Consider the following 15,991-nt stretch of genomic DNA (forward strand, 5'->3'; position numbering starts at 1 on the left):
TTAGTCACAGGGCACCAGGACAGCCCCAGAGGAGTGGAGACCATAGACTGTTCTCATATCCAACATGCAGGACCCAGCTCTAGACAATACATAAATTTGGAGGCAAATTCACAGAGTACCGTTCATGCAGAACACGATAGCCTTTGGGCCAGAAAAAAATTACACTCTGAATTTTCTCTTAGTTTTAAGTTTAGAGAAGACTATGTTTTTCACTTCAGAATATCTAATTTCAGTGCTGACCTTAGTCTTAGGAGGTGTGTGTGTGTGTGTGTGTGTGTGTGTGTGTGTGTGCGTGTGTGCGTGTGTGCGCTTGATCCTTTCTGGGGCCTTGGAGAACTGCCTGGTTTCTAAAACATTCTCATATGGACCTAAACACATAAGTGTTTTTACAATTAGAGATTCATAAGTCGGGTTGTAAAAGCAAAGGCAGGGATGTGGAGTGGGGAGCAGGAGGGTATAGCTCCTACTAAAATGTAAATATATCTGTCTGCTTCTTCGGATCCTTCTTTCTCTCTCAAAGCACCCTACCGATCTTTTGCTGAGATTTGGTTTTGACTGCAGCATCACTTGTCAAGCCTGCACATTTCAGGGGTGAGGAAACTGAGCTCCATAAGAAAATAGTCACCTAGATTCAAGCTTCCATTCTGAAAGGAGTATACCTCCTCCCCCCCCAACACCCATCCTGGAAGAGAAATTCTTCTGAAACACATTCAACCCTCTTCTTGCCCCTTCATCGACAACTCCAATAGTCTGAGAAATTATAAAATGGGAATTTCAATTTTCTGTCCTTCCACAAATACCATATTCATAATGATAAATAATCTCATGCCAATCTAAGCCCCACTGACAAGCGCACATAGAGCCCATTCCTTATATACTGTTCACTGCTGTCTGGGTCACCTATGACACATATTTTTTGCTTTGGGGCACTTCTTAATACTTTTAGGAACTGAGCAGCCAATGGTATCATTTATTCACTTGGCAACGTCATTACATTCTCATTAAGCTCATCCAAAAGCTCTTGAAGGTGAAAGTGGTAGGAGAGGGGTGGGAAGGGGACACTGGTAAAAACATTTTAAAAGACTTCCTGATGACACCAGAGAGACAAGAAAATAAACAAGATATGGAAAGAAGTCCACACTTGGAAGAAGGAAACCATTCTGGGGAGAAATTATTTAAAATTCCAATCTGGCCAATTTATCCATTAAAATAAAAATTCAATAAATAACCTTCAGAGGAACATATCATAATTCAGAGTTTCAATGATATCCAGAATGGGATCCAAAATTAGGTATTTGAAGAAACTCAAGAGGTAAAATGGAGACTGACCCAAGATGACCTGTAATTAGCAGAGAAGGATTTTTTAAGGTCTACTTCTATGATATTAAGGAAATTATACTTGTAATGAATAAAGAACTAGAAAAGCTCATTACCCGCATGGCGCACAGACCTCTCCTGCCGCCCTCTGCTCCCCTCAGCAGTGTATCTCATCAGTCTGCCTGTTCTGTTCCCCACTCTGGCTCTGGTGAATTCTCTCACCCTCCCACACTTCTGACTGTATCCAGTGCTTGTATAAATAAATAAATAAATCTTTTAAAATAAATAAACAAAATTTAAAAGAAATTAAAAAAGAAAATCTAAAATGAAGATGTTTTTAGATGGCCATAACAAGAGAGTGGAAATGATAAAATATTCAGTGAACTTGAACATCAATTTGTAAAAATCCACCAATGGGAAAAACAAAGATTGAAGAAAGAAGAAAGAAGTGAGCAGAGATCCAACGACAAAATGAGAGGATCTAAAATACATGTGATTGATGTAATCAGAGTCCTAGAAGGATGAGAGAGGAATGGCATAGAATGTTTGAAAAAATAATGGCCAAAAATTTCCCAAATGTGAACGACATAAATGTACATATTCAAGAAACACGAGAGAGTGTAGATTTTAGAATGATAATGTATAGAATGTCTATATTCAGGTAATTTTTTTAAAGATTTATTTATTTATTCATACAAGCACTGGGTACAGTCAGAAGCGCAGGAGGGTGAGAGAATTCACCAGAGCCAGAGCAGGGAGCAGAGCAGGCAGACTGACGAAGTACACTGCTGAGGGGAGCAGCGGGCAGCAGGAGAGGTCTGCACGCCATGTGGGACCCTCGCCTGGCGGCCAGGGATCGAACTGGCACTCAGAGGCTGTGGGCAGCTTCGCAGCCCAGCGCTCAACCGCTGCGCCACCAGGGGAGGCCCTATGCAGGTAATTTTTAATATTTCTTTCTGGCTTTATGTATCAATGGAAGAAAAACTTCTATGACTGTTTTGGTGTTTCACCACTTATTATCATACTTGGGACTATTATGAAAACCATTTTCCCTCATTTCTTCATCCTTCTCATTCTTACAGAAGATGATCAGAACACTTCTTATGAGGGCTTATGTATTTTATTTTAATTAAGCATACAAGATTTTTAAACTCTAAAATAAACATTTCAATTTAAAATACTGTTGAATTTACATTTCTGGCAAGGATTTGTAAGCAAGAAGAGTAAAATTTTAGATGGTATCAAAGAAATCTCTTATACTTCTTTTTTTGCTTTAGCTTTTTCAGTATATTCCACAAGATAATAAATAGAATAAGCCCTGGAATGCCAGGGTCATCTTCTTTCCAAAAGGGAGATCTTAAATTTCCAAAACTGAAACTAGATTGTTTAATTTTTTGTGGTTATTTTCCCATGCCTCTGACATAACAGAGTGAGGAATGATCTCTAAGTCTCAGTCTTACCAATCTTGCTTCACTGGGAGTACATGTCCTCTGAATCAGCATTCAATGCCCAGGGCATGCCCAGGTCATCTAGAGGTTGTAAAATTGCAAAATCACATTGGTTCTTTGCACATCATTACTTGGAAGAGGCATGTCTAGCTACTGAGCAAACAAAAACCAGTATATGCTGCTTCCCATGTTTCCCCAAAAGAAAATGGCCAAGAAGTTTGCTGAAGGGCTTCATTCTCAATTGCTTGATCCTTTCCAACAAAACCAGAAATTAGCTTATCAACTTAGGTCAATAAGACTCTGCCATTTGGCCAGTACAGTGTGATTCAGACTCTCAGGAATCCACCTACACGGACACACGAGTGTAAGTCCTTGCTGCAACATGGAGTCCAACTGTGTAGGCTCCACACAGAGAATATGAAAACCAGACTTTCCTTCTTTCTGCTAAGTATCTCCTTTATGATGATCATCATTATTTGCAGGAATTTTAAAAACGTGCTGTGTTTTGCAAAAAGGTGCGGGGTGCCAAATGTTCAACACGAGATGAAGAGTTAGTCATCAGACTGTCAGTTTTTCTCATCAACTTTGGCAGAAGGGTCCATCTTGGCAGGGAGGAATCAGCACATCAGCTGAGACATGTGATCTTCTCCCAGCATCACTGCTAGTGCCAACTCGTAGTAAATTAGGCGCCAAACTTATTAATAGTGATGAATCCATTAGGGTTGACAGGCGCCTGGCTGTGCTGCTGGAATTAGCTGTGAGTAGTCAGAAGAACTGCCTGTGACCAAGCACAAGGTCAGATCATGTGTGGAGCTGCCGCATATCCCTGCGCTCTGATAAAATGGAGAGGTTAGGGATCGAGGAGACAGACACACACAGTGCTGGAGATCAAGGATCTGAACCAAAATTAGAAATATTTATGGCTTGGCACAAAACCTTCAATTTTTATAAAAACAGGACATCAAAAAAAAATTCTCTCTCCACCCCCTGGCATAAATGGACTCTCTCTCCTTGTTTGAAACACTTTTCCTTAATGGCACACAGCATTCAATAAGAAAAGCCAGAATCCCACCCCTGGGTGGGTCTGCCTGTTGGCAGCATGCCCACCTGCTTTGAAATCTAGTTTATTGAAATTACAGCACAAATACTTGAAGGATTTTGAAAGGTGATGAATGTTTTTCAACCCATATGGGTACACTTTGCAGACAATGAATGCCTGGCACTTTAACAGGGCACCACTGTGCCTGGAGATGGGGCATGAACTGGGTCTGTGCAGACGTTTACAAGTAGGTATTTGAACAGAGGCTCCAAATGCACTTGGGTTTGATAAACATAAAGCTGCTCAGAATCTGGTGGAGCCAGACACTATGGCCTGTAAGGCAATGTGGCATTTTGTGATTGTCTTAAATAATATGCCTTGCTTTATATACAGTGAATGGAATTTCTAAAAACAGACTCCTGCTTTGTAAAATCAAGTGAATTGCAAAAATCCCTTAGTGACATGACTCCATTGCAGCATCTAGAATTCTAATGATGTCCAAATGTTCTACCAGAAATCCTAGTATCACTTAGTCTTGGTAAATTCAGAAATTTGAGATCCTAGAATTTGTAACATAGGAGAGTAATTCATTGTAAATGATCCAAAACCAGAAAACTTAAGTTTTTTTTTTTTTTGATTTGTTTTTTTTTTTTTTATTAAATTTTATTTTTATATTCCCCCATACAATTGCAAACGCCCCATTCTGACCCCAATCCTTCCCCTCCCGCCCCCCCCCCCCCAAAAAGTGTCTCTGGTTCATAGTTTTTTGTTGATTTTGATTTTCACTTTCTTATATTCATTTTCCTGGTCCCTTATTTAAGTTTTCTAGATTCCTGCTATGAGTGAGACCATCCGGTATTAAAACTTAAGTTTTATACTATAAGATGAACTTCAGCTCAATTAGCCAATTGGAACAGTTTAGCCCAGTTTTATTAAACATGAGAAATACTCCAAAAAGAAGAAAGCAAAAGTTAAAGTGATTTCTTTAAGATCTATGATCATAGTCTCAAATACATTCCAGACTTAAAAATCCTTATTTAAAGGAGTCAAAGTTAGAAAGGGACTATTTGGAATTAAGATATTTTTTTCAAAGCACAAAATAGCTAAGTCATTATTGTACTTCTTTCCTTCATACTATAAAATTAAACATGCAACAAAATTGAACTTTTTACACCCTAAGGAAAGTGATGGCTAAAGACAACATTTCAACCTGGTCTCTTCCACCTGCTTACACACCCATCTTATTTGTCACTAATCAAAGTCATTTCACTCCCAGGTGGGCTCATCAAGCCCTGAATTCATCATCTTTGTACACAGCACCTGCCCATTGCTGTGTTGAATGAAAGTCTTCTGACCCTAGAGTTCTAAGGTTAGGGACAGCATCTTTTTAGCTCTTCCATGTTCTATATTGGACCAGGCATGTTTGTTGAAAGATCAAAGAGATCTCTTCAAGACAGAACACCAACCGAGTATTTTTCCTTAACTTCAACATTTTCATCAGCTTCATTTATATTTATAAACACATATCACTGATATGTCACTCTAACTTTGTGATTCATGAAGTTTGTGAATGGGCCTTATTTCCAGATTCTGAATTACTTTATTTTTTCCTACACTAACTCTGAATTATATGGCCTCAAATGCAGGTTAATCCACAAATTAGCTGCCGAAGTCCATAATACTGCTCTGTTTTTTTTAATTATTCGTACAAGGTGTTTTGATTCTACTTTTTTTTTTTTGCAAATAAGGTTTTATTAGCACATAGCCATGCCCATCTTTTTGCACATCCACTTTCCTGCTGCAAGTCCAAAGTTGGGACAGAGACCCTGTGGTTTGCAAAGCCTGAAATATTTGCTATTTGACCTTTTTGAGAACAACTTTGCCAGCTTCTACCTCAGACTAACATTTTGAGCACCGGATTTTGAGAAACCATGTCCCAGAAGTGACTGTTGGTTGTATCTCCCCCCAACTTATTTAATAAGAGCCCACACTCTATGTGTGTTTATAAAGTCCCAGAAGGAAAAGAAACATACATCTAATAATCCAAAGTCTAATAATTAAGACAACATAAGTAGATACTCATCAATAGTTACATCTAACACAAATATTTGCTTGGCATGTCAAATCTCTGCTGAAATACTTATTCCACATTATCGCTAATTAGGGCAATTACTGTATTTGCTTTGGTAATAGCTATTCTTTATCTTCCCCCAAGTAAATTAAATATATATGCACATGTATTAAATGCCATGATATTTTTCATCTTCTGACCTTTTAAAATATGTCAGATAACTTTTGGGGGCATTTGGAAGAAGCCAGCAAATTGATTGTGGTGAATCTTCACCAAAAATAAAGAGATAATACTTAAATAATGATCAATGAAGTTAGTGTCAGCCTGTGAAATGAAAATCCTAGTTGGATGGTAAAATGAAAGCGCGCAAGTCTAGTTTGGAGTTTGGCACAATCACAGTATGAAAGGATGGATAAAATCCAACCAGCAAATCCAACCAGTTCGGAGATTGAACTGAAGAACGAACAGACAGGTTTTGCACAGTAGCCAGCACTCAACCTGAACATGGACATGTGTTTGCCTATCTCGGCCCTTTTGTGTCTGTCAATGGCAAAAGAAGTGAAAGTGGCAACCTCTCAAAAGGCAGGGATGGATAATTGTTCAAAAGAAAATTTAAGGGACTTGAATTTGGAAATCATCGTGCCTGTGTGAGTGCTTCCAGGACTTCTCATCAAAGTTGCCTCCACACTCCTGCACTCTCTCTGCCTCTTTGTCCTCTTCATTTACTTCCTTTGCTCTTCTTCTCTTTCCTCTTACTTCTCATACCTTCTTTTCTGTTTTTCTGTCTCCTCCTACCTACCAGTCCTCTCCTTGCCTAGGGGTACTCCTTAGAGGACCATCTAGTAGAGCAGGGTATTCCACAGGGCACCACATGGGGCCTGGTGGATGGGGTGGGATCCCTGCCCTCCCCTCACTAAATCCCAGAGGGGCATCCAACACTTTGATGCAGCTTCATTCAGGGACAGATGTTCTCTGGTACCTAAAGCTTGTCCTTTCAGGCAACAAGCCAAATCTTGCATTCACGTTTTATTGTTGACTTGTTCGTAGGTGCTTGATAGTATTTAGTGCATGCTGCTTCATCAAAGTTATTTGTCTTGTTACTTGAGGTCCTTTGTCCCTTTCTTCAAGGAACATAAACCTTACTGAAGAAATAAAACTAAGGCAAACATGCTAGAAGACTGTCAATAATACAAACACACCCAGGGCCTGGGTGAAATGAAAAATGTGTATGCCACTCGATATTCCTTCAAGGGCTGGCTGAAGGCAGCTTCTTCCATCAAGCCTGTAGCCTTTCTCGAGCAAAAATTTTCCAAAAGAGCAAATAACCTGAATGTCCATGAGCAACTCTGAAGATAACACCTTTGTGTTTGTGTGAGGTGGTATTCTGAGAGAGGAGATTGTTTTCATCAAATTCTTGCAATGTCATGTTCATACTTACACACACAGAGACACATACACAGGCATACGCTGTGGCTGAAGAATCTTCTAGAAAGCTCTGAGGAAGACAAGAGGCTAGTTAGAGAAACAAAGGTAGGGAAGAGATCACTGGAAAAAAAGGAAGGACGGTGTCTGTGAGAAACCCTGAGACTCATTCACCACGGTGGGGTCCCTCAGGGAGTGAGAAAAGTGAATCTCCAGAATAGGATTGTGGGACCCAAGAAAGCCTCAGAGGGTCAAATGTGGTGAAAGAGGAAAAAGACTCATTCAAGATTTCTGAGCAGAAGATAAATCTGTTGAGTCAGTCTAGGACTCACCATGGAAAAATAACAAGGCTTGGAGTGCCCCTTGAGAAACCTGGTCAACAGATTAGCTAGGAGCACAGCCCCTATATATGGCAAAAGCTTACACAAAAATTAATTATTTAATGCAAAATCAAAAGATTCATTTGGCCAAATGCTTTCAAAGAGAGCTCTTGCTGCAGCTACGTTAAAGCTGAAATGCATGGTCACAAGACGAACATGATACAATCGTGTGGACATTGAAAGCAAGTTTGCAAGTGACATAAGGGTGTTGCATCTTATTTCCAGATTGTTTTCTTGAACATCTTCCAGAAATTTCATTCTAGTGAAATTCATTAACCACCATGAGGAAAAGGCAGTGATACTGGAGAGATGACAGGGCTGGCTCATTAGGCTGCAAGTTGAAGACAGTTCAGAACCAAGGGAACATGATTTAAAACAAAGTTGGGGGCTTGCTAGACCAAGCCAATAAGCAGCCCTGAAAGCTTACTGAGGAACTGAGGCTACAAGGCAGGGAGGGGGAAGCAAAATGGGGAGGGGCACAATGGACTATGGTAGAGGGTTGAGGGTTGTGGGAGGCATGATGACAGGAAGGGGGAAGCAAAATGGGGAGGGGGCACAACAGACTATGGTAGAGGGCTGAGGGTGCTTGTGGGGGGTATGATGACAGGCACCTGGGGACATTCCCAACTGTGCCTCTGAATCACATGTGGTGTTGTCAACCAATGTTACCTTGATTAAAAGAAAATGCAAAAGGTCCCAAGTGAACTGAAAAATGTATAAGCACTTATAGTTATCAGGAGCTATGGAAAAGATGATAACTTAGTATCTAAAACTTACCAGCTATAGACACTTTCTCTTCTTTTGAATGAATTTAGGTAACATTGAATAAAATCTTTCAGTGGTCTGAAAAATGCAACTCTCCTGGCTCAAAGGTAAGGGTAAAATGGAAGGGGAAGGTGAAAACCAAGCTAACAACATAATTAATTCATCATCATATATTTCTATGTTGACCTGGAACAAAACCTACTTGAGTTTTATTTTAAAGGATCATAGGTAACATTTAGAAATATGAAGCAATATCCATATGTGGTTTTTATTAAAATAAACATGAGGAAAATATAACGAAATGCATGCCTGCTATTTTCAGTTAAGCAAAAGAGTTTAAATGTGTATTACTTAATTGTGACAGTGACTGTCCTCCTAATAAGACAGTCTGTAAAAATATCCTCTCCAAAAGCATGATTAATATGTTTAATTAGAGATATTTAACCTTGTAATGACTTGCCAAGTAGCCACCTCTTTCAGTAACCAGACATACATAAACCAAATTAATATCGCCCTTCTTCATTTAACTGCAAAATTAATCTGAAAAAAGTAATTAAATGAGTACTATTTTAGAGAGGGTGCTGTGTCTTCATTAATTCTTCTCCTTCCTCCCCCTTCCATCTCCTCCTCTTCCTCCTTCTTCCTAAATGAAAATTCATTTTCCATAATCTAAAGGCTTTAAATCAAAGCTGCCTCAGATCAATCATAAGTGAAATGCAACCTAGTTTAGAAATCTTGGCAATAAACTATTTAGCAAAATGTAAGCACAGTCCCTGGGAAAGCCTGATAGATGAGATAACCACGTTTCAGAAGCTTTTCATGCTTGGAGGCCAAGTTCTGACCTAGATAAAACCCACAAAGCCTGCAGCTCCATGTTTCTGTGACTCTGTAAACCAGAAAGAATGTCCTTGATTCCTTGAGCCAACCATGTTAAGTGTATGGATTCCAGCAAGGACTCGCTTTGCCACTGGAAAACAAAATGAGGCCCACTTCAATGTTATGCACTAGTGAACCTGGATCAAACCTGGGGGACAAGAGGGATTGGGTTTGTTCTTCAGCTGAGAATCGATTTGGCAAATCGCTAAGTCCTCTATAGGATCTTATCATGAGTCTATCAACCCATTGCAAAAAGTAGCTGGCTTGCACTGAGCTTCTGGATCTCTTTCTTGCGATGGTCTCTGCTCTTTTACAAAGCCTTTTCCCTCTCCTAACTTGCCTACGCATCCATCCACTCACCAAAAGCAGAGCCCTTCATGAGCCTAACCCACCCCTGGAGCTGAAAGAAGAAAGGTGCCATTTTAACCCACTGTGACAGCAACAGCCAAGAGAAGCAAGAGCCATGTTAGATTGGGTGCCAACTACACAATCACAATCACTATCCAGGCCACCAAGTTCTAATTTCATTCTTTGCCTGGGTGGGCAGGTGACCCTGTTCTTCATAAAAATAGCAAGTGTGTCTAGAGGCACTGCCATTGCTGGTATGGATCCCCCAATCCCAGAAGTCCAGGGGCAAGCAGGAAGCTAATTAGGATGCCTTACTATTGTGAGTTTCAGCACAATTTGATAGTTTCCTAAAAATGAATTAGAACGTGGAATCTAAAAAAATGTCAAAGACCATGTCACACTTGAACCCCCACCATAGTCTTTCATGCTCTTCCTTCCCCTGTTTTGACCCTTCTTCCTCCTCCTCCCCTGCTGGATGCCTCAGACTATGGTTGGCCTGCAAGTTTTGTCTTTTGTCCTGACCCTTTGTTTTGTTTCCTTATGCTCCTCCTATAAGTAAAACCATCCAATATGTTTCTTTCTCCTTCTAGCTTATTTCATTGAGCATAATCCCTTCCGGCTCCATCCATGTTGCTGTGAATGGTAAGAGTTTATCTTTTTTGATTACTGTGTAGTATTCTGTTGTGTATATAGAACACATCTTCTTGATCCAGTCTTCTGTTTGTGGACTTTTAGGTTCTTTCCATACCTTAGCTATTTTAAACAGTGCTGCAATGGGACCTCCCTGGTGGCGCAGGCGGTTGAGAGCAGTGCTGTGAAGCTGTCCTCAGCCCCTGCAGTGCTTGATCGATCCCCGCTGGCCTCAGAGCAACCCACATGGCGAGCAGACCTCTCCTGCAGCACCCACTGCTCCCCTCAGCAGTGTATTTCATCAGTCTGCCTGTTCTGCTCCCCGCTCTGTCTCTGGTGAATAACCCTCTCACTGTCCTGCATATCTGGCCTATACCCCGGTTCTTATATAAATATAATAAAATCTTTTATAAATAAATAAAAATAAACAGTGCTGCAATGAACATAGATGCTCTTGTATGATTTTGAAGCAGCAGTTATCAGTCACCTGAAAAATACAGGTTCACTGAGCTTCACAAATAGGCCTTCCATTGTTGAGAAATTCCATCACATGATATTTAAAACAACCTGATTAATATTATCTCTGATCTATTACAAAAATATTGGGCAGGTATAACACTTGGAGTGATGGATCAATTTTTTCAAATCTCTAGTTTTCACTTTAAAATTCCAAGTTTCCCACTGACAACAAATACAATTTTTCCCCTCCTTAAAGAGACAGATTCATTTCTTTCATTTTCAAGAAAACATCTGTCACATTCTGAAGTCTACATAACCACTTTTTCTGTCATTTGCTCTTGCACACTAACATGCTGTCTCCATGAACAAATGTGGAAATTTCAGTGACCGCTCAGTCTCTGATGTGGCTTTCTTGAGTGACTATTCTCATCTGTAGCAAAAGTGCTTAATGTGGAGCTCCCATCCCAACACCCACAGTGCCAGAACCTGTCCTCTGGAGCCATAAGAAACATAATCAATAATTTTTACTGCTTCATCCAGGATATTGTTAAGTGAAACCTGCTTTCTGATTGTTTGTTTTTCCCTGCAACTATAATAAAATACAATGACCAAAATCCAGTATTTGGCCACCTCTGGTTGGGTACTGTTGCTGTCACAGTGAAAGGGACAAAGAGCCTGGGCACTAAAGCGGTCTGCAAACTATACTTTGAGAACTTTGGGTGAGAAAATAGACCCAAGAACCAATACCCAGTCTCTCTGGTACAACCTGGAGTTGGGACAGCTGAACCATGACTGCTAATGAAATCTGGATTGAACTCTAAACTCATTTAGGACTATCACATCTTTCATCAGATGGAGAAAATTGGAACAAATTAATCTTGCAGGTTATGAACCTTTTCCTCCCCACCATGTTGGAAAGTCAGCGATTCGACAGTGTTAAAGTCCAAAGTACATCAACTATAAACCATGTATTTCTGACCCACATTTGTCATATCAAATGCCAGGAATCTCTTGAAAACTGAGGAAGGTGAGAATGTGTCTACCTCTTTGGTAGAGACTGTGGTCTACCTCTTTCTGGCTATTTTGCAACATAGTCACTTTACAGCATTGACCCTGAGCTCAAGCAATCCTGGGTCGATCTGACACTTCATAGTGACATTTTTCTCACCTGTCAGTGGGAAAAACAATTGTACCTACTCCCCAGAAATATGAAAGCAGTGGCATGGAATACTACTGCAACAATGCTTAGCATGATGCCTAGCAGTTAGCAAGGACCCTCTCCTGGTTAGTTACTTATTAAACAAAGTTTATCCCCTTCTAACTTTTGAAAATGCCAGACAGAAGAGAATGTCACATCGCTCTGTCCCCGCCCACTAACAAACAGAAGGAAAATTCCACCTGGAAAAATGCACACTGACGCCAAGAAACGGAGCTGTGTAATAGTGCTTAATGATGCCCATATAAACTACCAGACCGAGGGTTATGTAAACTCTGCTAATTTATTAGAGAGGGAGTGGCAGATAAAGGCTCAAAGTTGATTTGTTCATGTCTGGGACAAGGAAAAGGCCATGATTTTTCAAGTCTAACCATGTCCAACTCTGACAGTTAAATGGGCGAATGTAATGATAATCTCCAAAGCAGTAGGCAGTGAGCAGGAGGGAGTAAGGCTTGGGGAGCTGGAAGCACTGGTTTGCTCCCTCTCATGTTAACATGTGATTGTCCCTGAGCTGACTCTTTGTCTATACCCCTGTCCTCCTCAGAGAGTTACTCCTCTTTTCTTTTCCATCACCAACCACTCTTGGCTGCCACAACTATTACCCTCCTGCCTCTGAGTAGGGTGACCCCATCCAGTCCTCTAACTAAGTATGCCCTTTTCCCTATGTATATGGAAGGGTTTTTGACAGAAATGCAGATTTCCAGCAATGCTGTTTATAGCAATGCTGTATTCATAGTAGGACAAGCAAAGGGTAGTTGTTTATTCAACTATAATAATATATTTGAGAGATTATCAGTTAACACCTGGCTGCAGGTAACAAAAAACCCACCAAAACATCATAAGAAGTTTCCATGTAAGCAATTATTTGTGTTGGTTCAACAACTCAGTAAAAGCAATGCTTAAATCTCTGTTCATTTTTTAACCCTTCCATCGTGGTTGCAGGATAGTAGCTACAGCTCCAACCATTGCATTCACATTCAAGATAGGAAGAAAAAACAAAGACCACAATAGCTGTATCTGTTCTGTTGTATGAGAAATGAAGCATTCCTAGAGATTCACAGGAGAATTATGTTAATGCTTAACTGGTTTGAAGTATGGTATATCTATCACTGTGATAAATATGGCCTCACTAGTTATGAAGGAGGTAAGAAAAGTAAGTATCTAGGTTGATTTTCTCCTTAAAATTATTGTAGTTCTATTTCCAAGAAAGTGAGAATAATGACAGTGTAGATAAAAAAACAAATGTCAAGTAAATGCCAATAGCATTTTCACCACAAACACACTTATATCCACACCAAAACTGATGGTGAACCTGAACAATGTACAGCTATGCAACACTTATTTTAAGTGCAGACTACAATAAATCCTTCCTATTTTTTACATACCACAATTATCATTTTTATCCCCTTAAGGACTCCTGTTTTCGAAGGCTCTTGATTGTTGGCAAGGGCTGGACAAGAACAAAGAAAAATTATAGCTATTATCAGTCACTTTGTCTGCTAGCTGGAAATGCCAAGTCTTTGGGGTAGTAGAAACTAAAATAAATGAGCAATTATAGCAGAATCAAGGAGGGACATGCCTTCAGCTGTGCTTATTTTTCCTGTTTAGCTGAATTCAACAACTTAAAGAAAGTTGAATTTCTGGAGCTCACCATAAAATATGGAATACCTGTTATGAAATCAAATTGAGGCCTGTTATGCTGTTCTGAACCACCCTCCAATGTTGAGGTCTCTATGCTATAGCAAGCACAAATTCTGCTATGTAGGGGCAAGATCTGGAAAATTAAACTTTTCGCAAAATAGGTGGAGGAATATTGTATTTGTTAGAGTTCACCAGGACTACATGTTTCAACTGTGCCTGGGGTAAACAGACAAATCCTCTCCCAGCCTTCTCAGAGCCTCATTAAGGTTTTACATGTAGACGAGTACATTGTTTTGCTCTTAAGTATGTGCAACATCAAATAAAGCTTACGCTAATTTTGCAAAATGAAGGATGAAACACATTCTCAGAAAATTAGAGTAAATGGTGCAACCTCTTGGACTATTGATGTAAATGTCATTTTGGGATAAGGAAAGAGGTTCAAGACTTAGTTGCTCCTACTTGGCAGCTGATTCCCAGAGAAAGAAAACAAAAAGCAAAGAAAACACAACAGAAAACCCCACCAGGAAAAGCAAGTAAGTGCTCAAAAAGGAAAAATGATAACGGAATCCTCAGATTTTGCAGTTGGAAAATCGTAGATGTTATCTAGTAAAATGATCTCATTTAGAAGTGGTCCAAATAAGATCAGGAAGGCTAAGAGAGTCTACTAAGATCACTGAGTTAAAATCATGGCAGAGTCAAGAGCCTAACTCCAGGATTAGAAATTTTCTGTCCCTAGAAGACTGTGAGTAACCATGGGAAATGAGCTCAAGGAAAGGCCATGGGACAGTGATGTAGAACTAATAATGAGTGGGAGTGAGAAAAATCATGACAATACAGTCATGTGACACTTAACAACAAGGACACCTTCTGAGAAATGTGTTGTTAGGTGATTTTGTTGTGTAAATGTCATGAAGCATAATCACACAAACCTACCTGGAACAGTCTACTACACACCTATACAATATGGTATAGCCCATTGGGACCACTGTCATATATGTGATCCATTGATCCAAATGCCACTAAATGAAACAGGACTGTATATCAAACAGATGTAACAGTCATTAATATTCATGCACCCAACTTAGGAGCAACAAAGCATACAAAGCAAATATTAACAAACCTAAAGGGAGATGCTGGCAGCAACATAATAATAGTAGGAGATTTTAACACCCCACTTACATCAATGCTCAGAATATACAGAGAGAAACTCAACAAGGAGATAATGATTTTATGTAACAAATGACAAAAAAATTCGGCAGACTTAACAGATATTTATGGTGCATTCCATGCCAAAGTAACAGAATACACATTTTTTTTCTCAAGAGCACATGTAACATTCTCAAGGATAGATCATCTGTTGGGACAAAAAACAAGTCTCAATAAATTTAAGAAGACTGGAATTATATGAAGCATATTTTCTGAACAATAAAAAATGGGACGGGATGAAAGTATAAATCAAGCAGAAGAGCTGGAATAATCACAATATATTGGGATTAATTAACATGCTACTGAACATCAAAGGAAGACTCAATGAGGGAAATCAAATTTAGAAAGACTCAAAATAAATAAAATGAGAAATGAAAGTGGAGATATCAAAACAGATACTCCAACAATATAAAATATTTTGAGATTACTATGAATAGCTATATGCCAACAAACTGAACAATCTAGAAGAAATGGACACATTCTTAGAAGACTGAAACTATGAAGAAACAGAAATTTTGAGTAGACCATTAATTAATAAGGAAATTGAATCACTAATGAGAAACCTCCTGGAAGAGTTCAGGACGTAACAGTTAAGGCTGGTGGATTCTAACATCCATAGATTTAATGCTTATTCTCTTCAAACTCTTCCAAAAAATTAAAATGGAAGAAACAGTTCTTCACTCCTTTCATGAAGCCAGTATTACCCTGATAATAAAACAAGACAAGGCTAGCACACAAAAAGAAAACATGATGAACATAGATGAGAAAATTCTCAACATAATATTAGCAAACCAAATTCAAGAATTCTTTTTTTCCCTTCCTCAACAATTCTTTAAAAGGATCATAAACCATGATCAAGTTGGATTTATTCCAGGGATACAAGGATATTTCAATATATCTATGCAAACCATCGGTGTCGTACACCACATCAACAAAATGAAGGATAAAAATTGCACAATCATCTCAAGAGACCAAAAAAAGCATATGACAAATTTCAACATCCACTTATGATAAACACTCTCAACATAATGGTATAAAAGGAACATTCTAAAATAAAGCCCATATGTGACAAACCCACAGTTAACATCATGCTCATTGATGAATAACTGAAAACTTTCCCTCCAAGATAAAGAATGAGACTAGAATCCCATGGAGCCAGTCATCCCATGAATC

This window comes from Talpa occidentalis, unplaced genomic scaffold (genome assembly GCF_014898055.3).
Source record: "Talpa occidentalis isolate TD23 unplaced genomic scaffold, MPIMG_talOcc4v2.1 talOcc4.2, whole genome shotgun sequence".
NCBI lineage: Eukaryota > Metazoa > Chordata > Mammalia > Eulipotyphla > Talpidae > Talpa > Talpa occidentalis.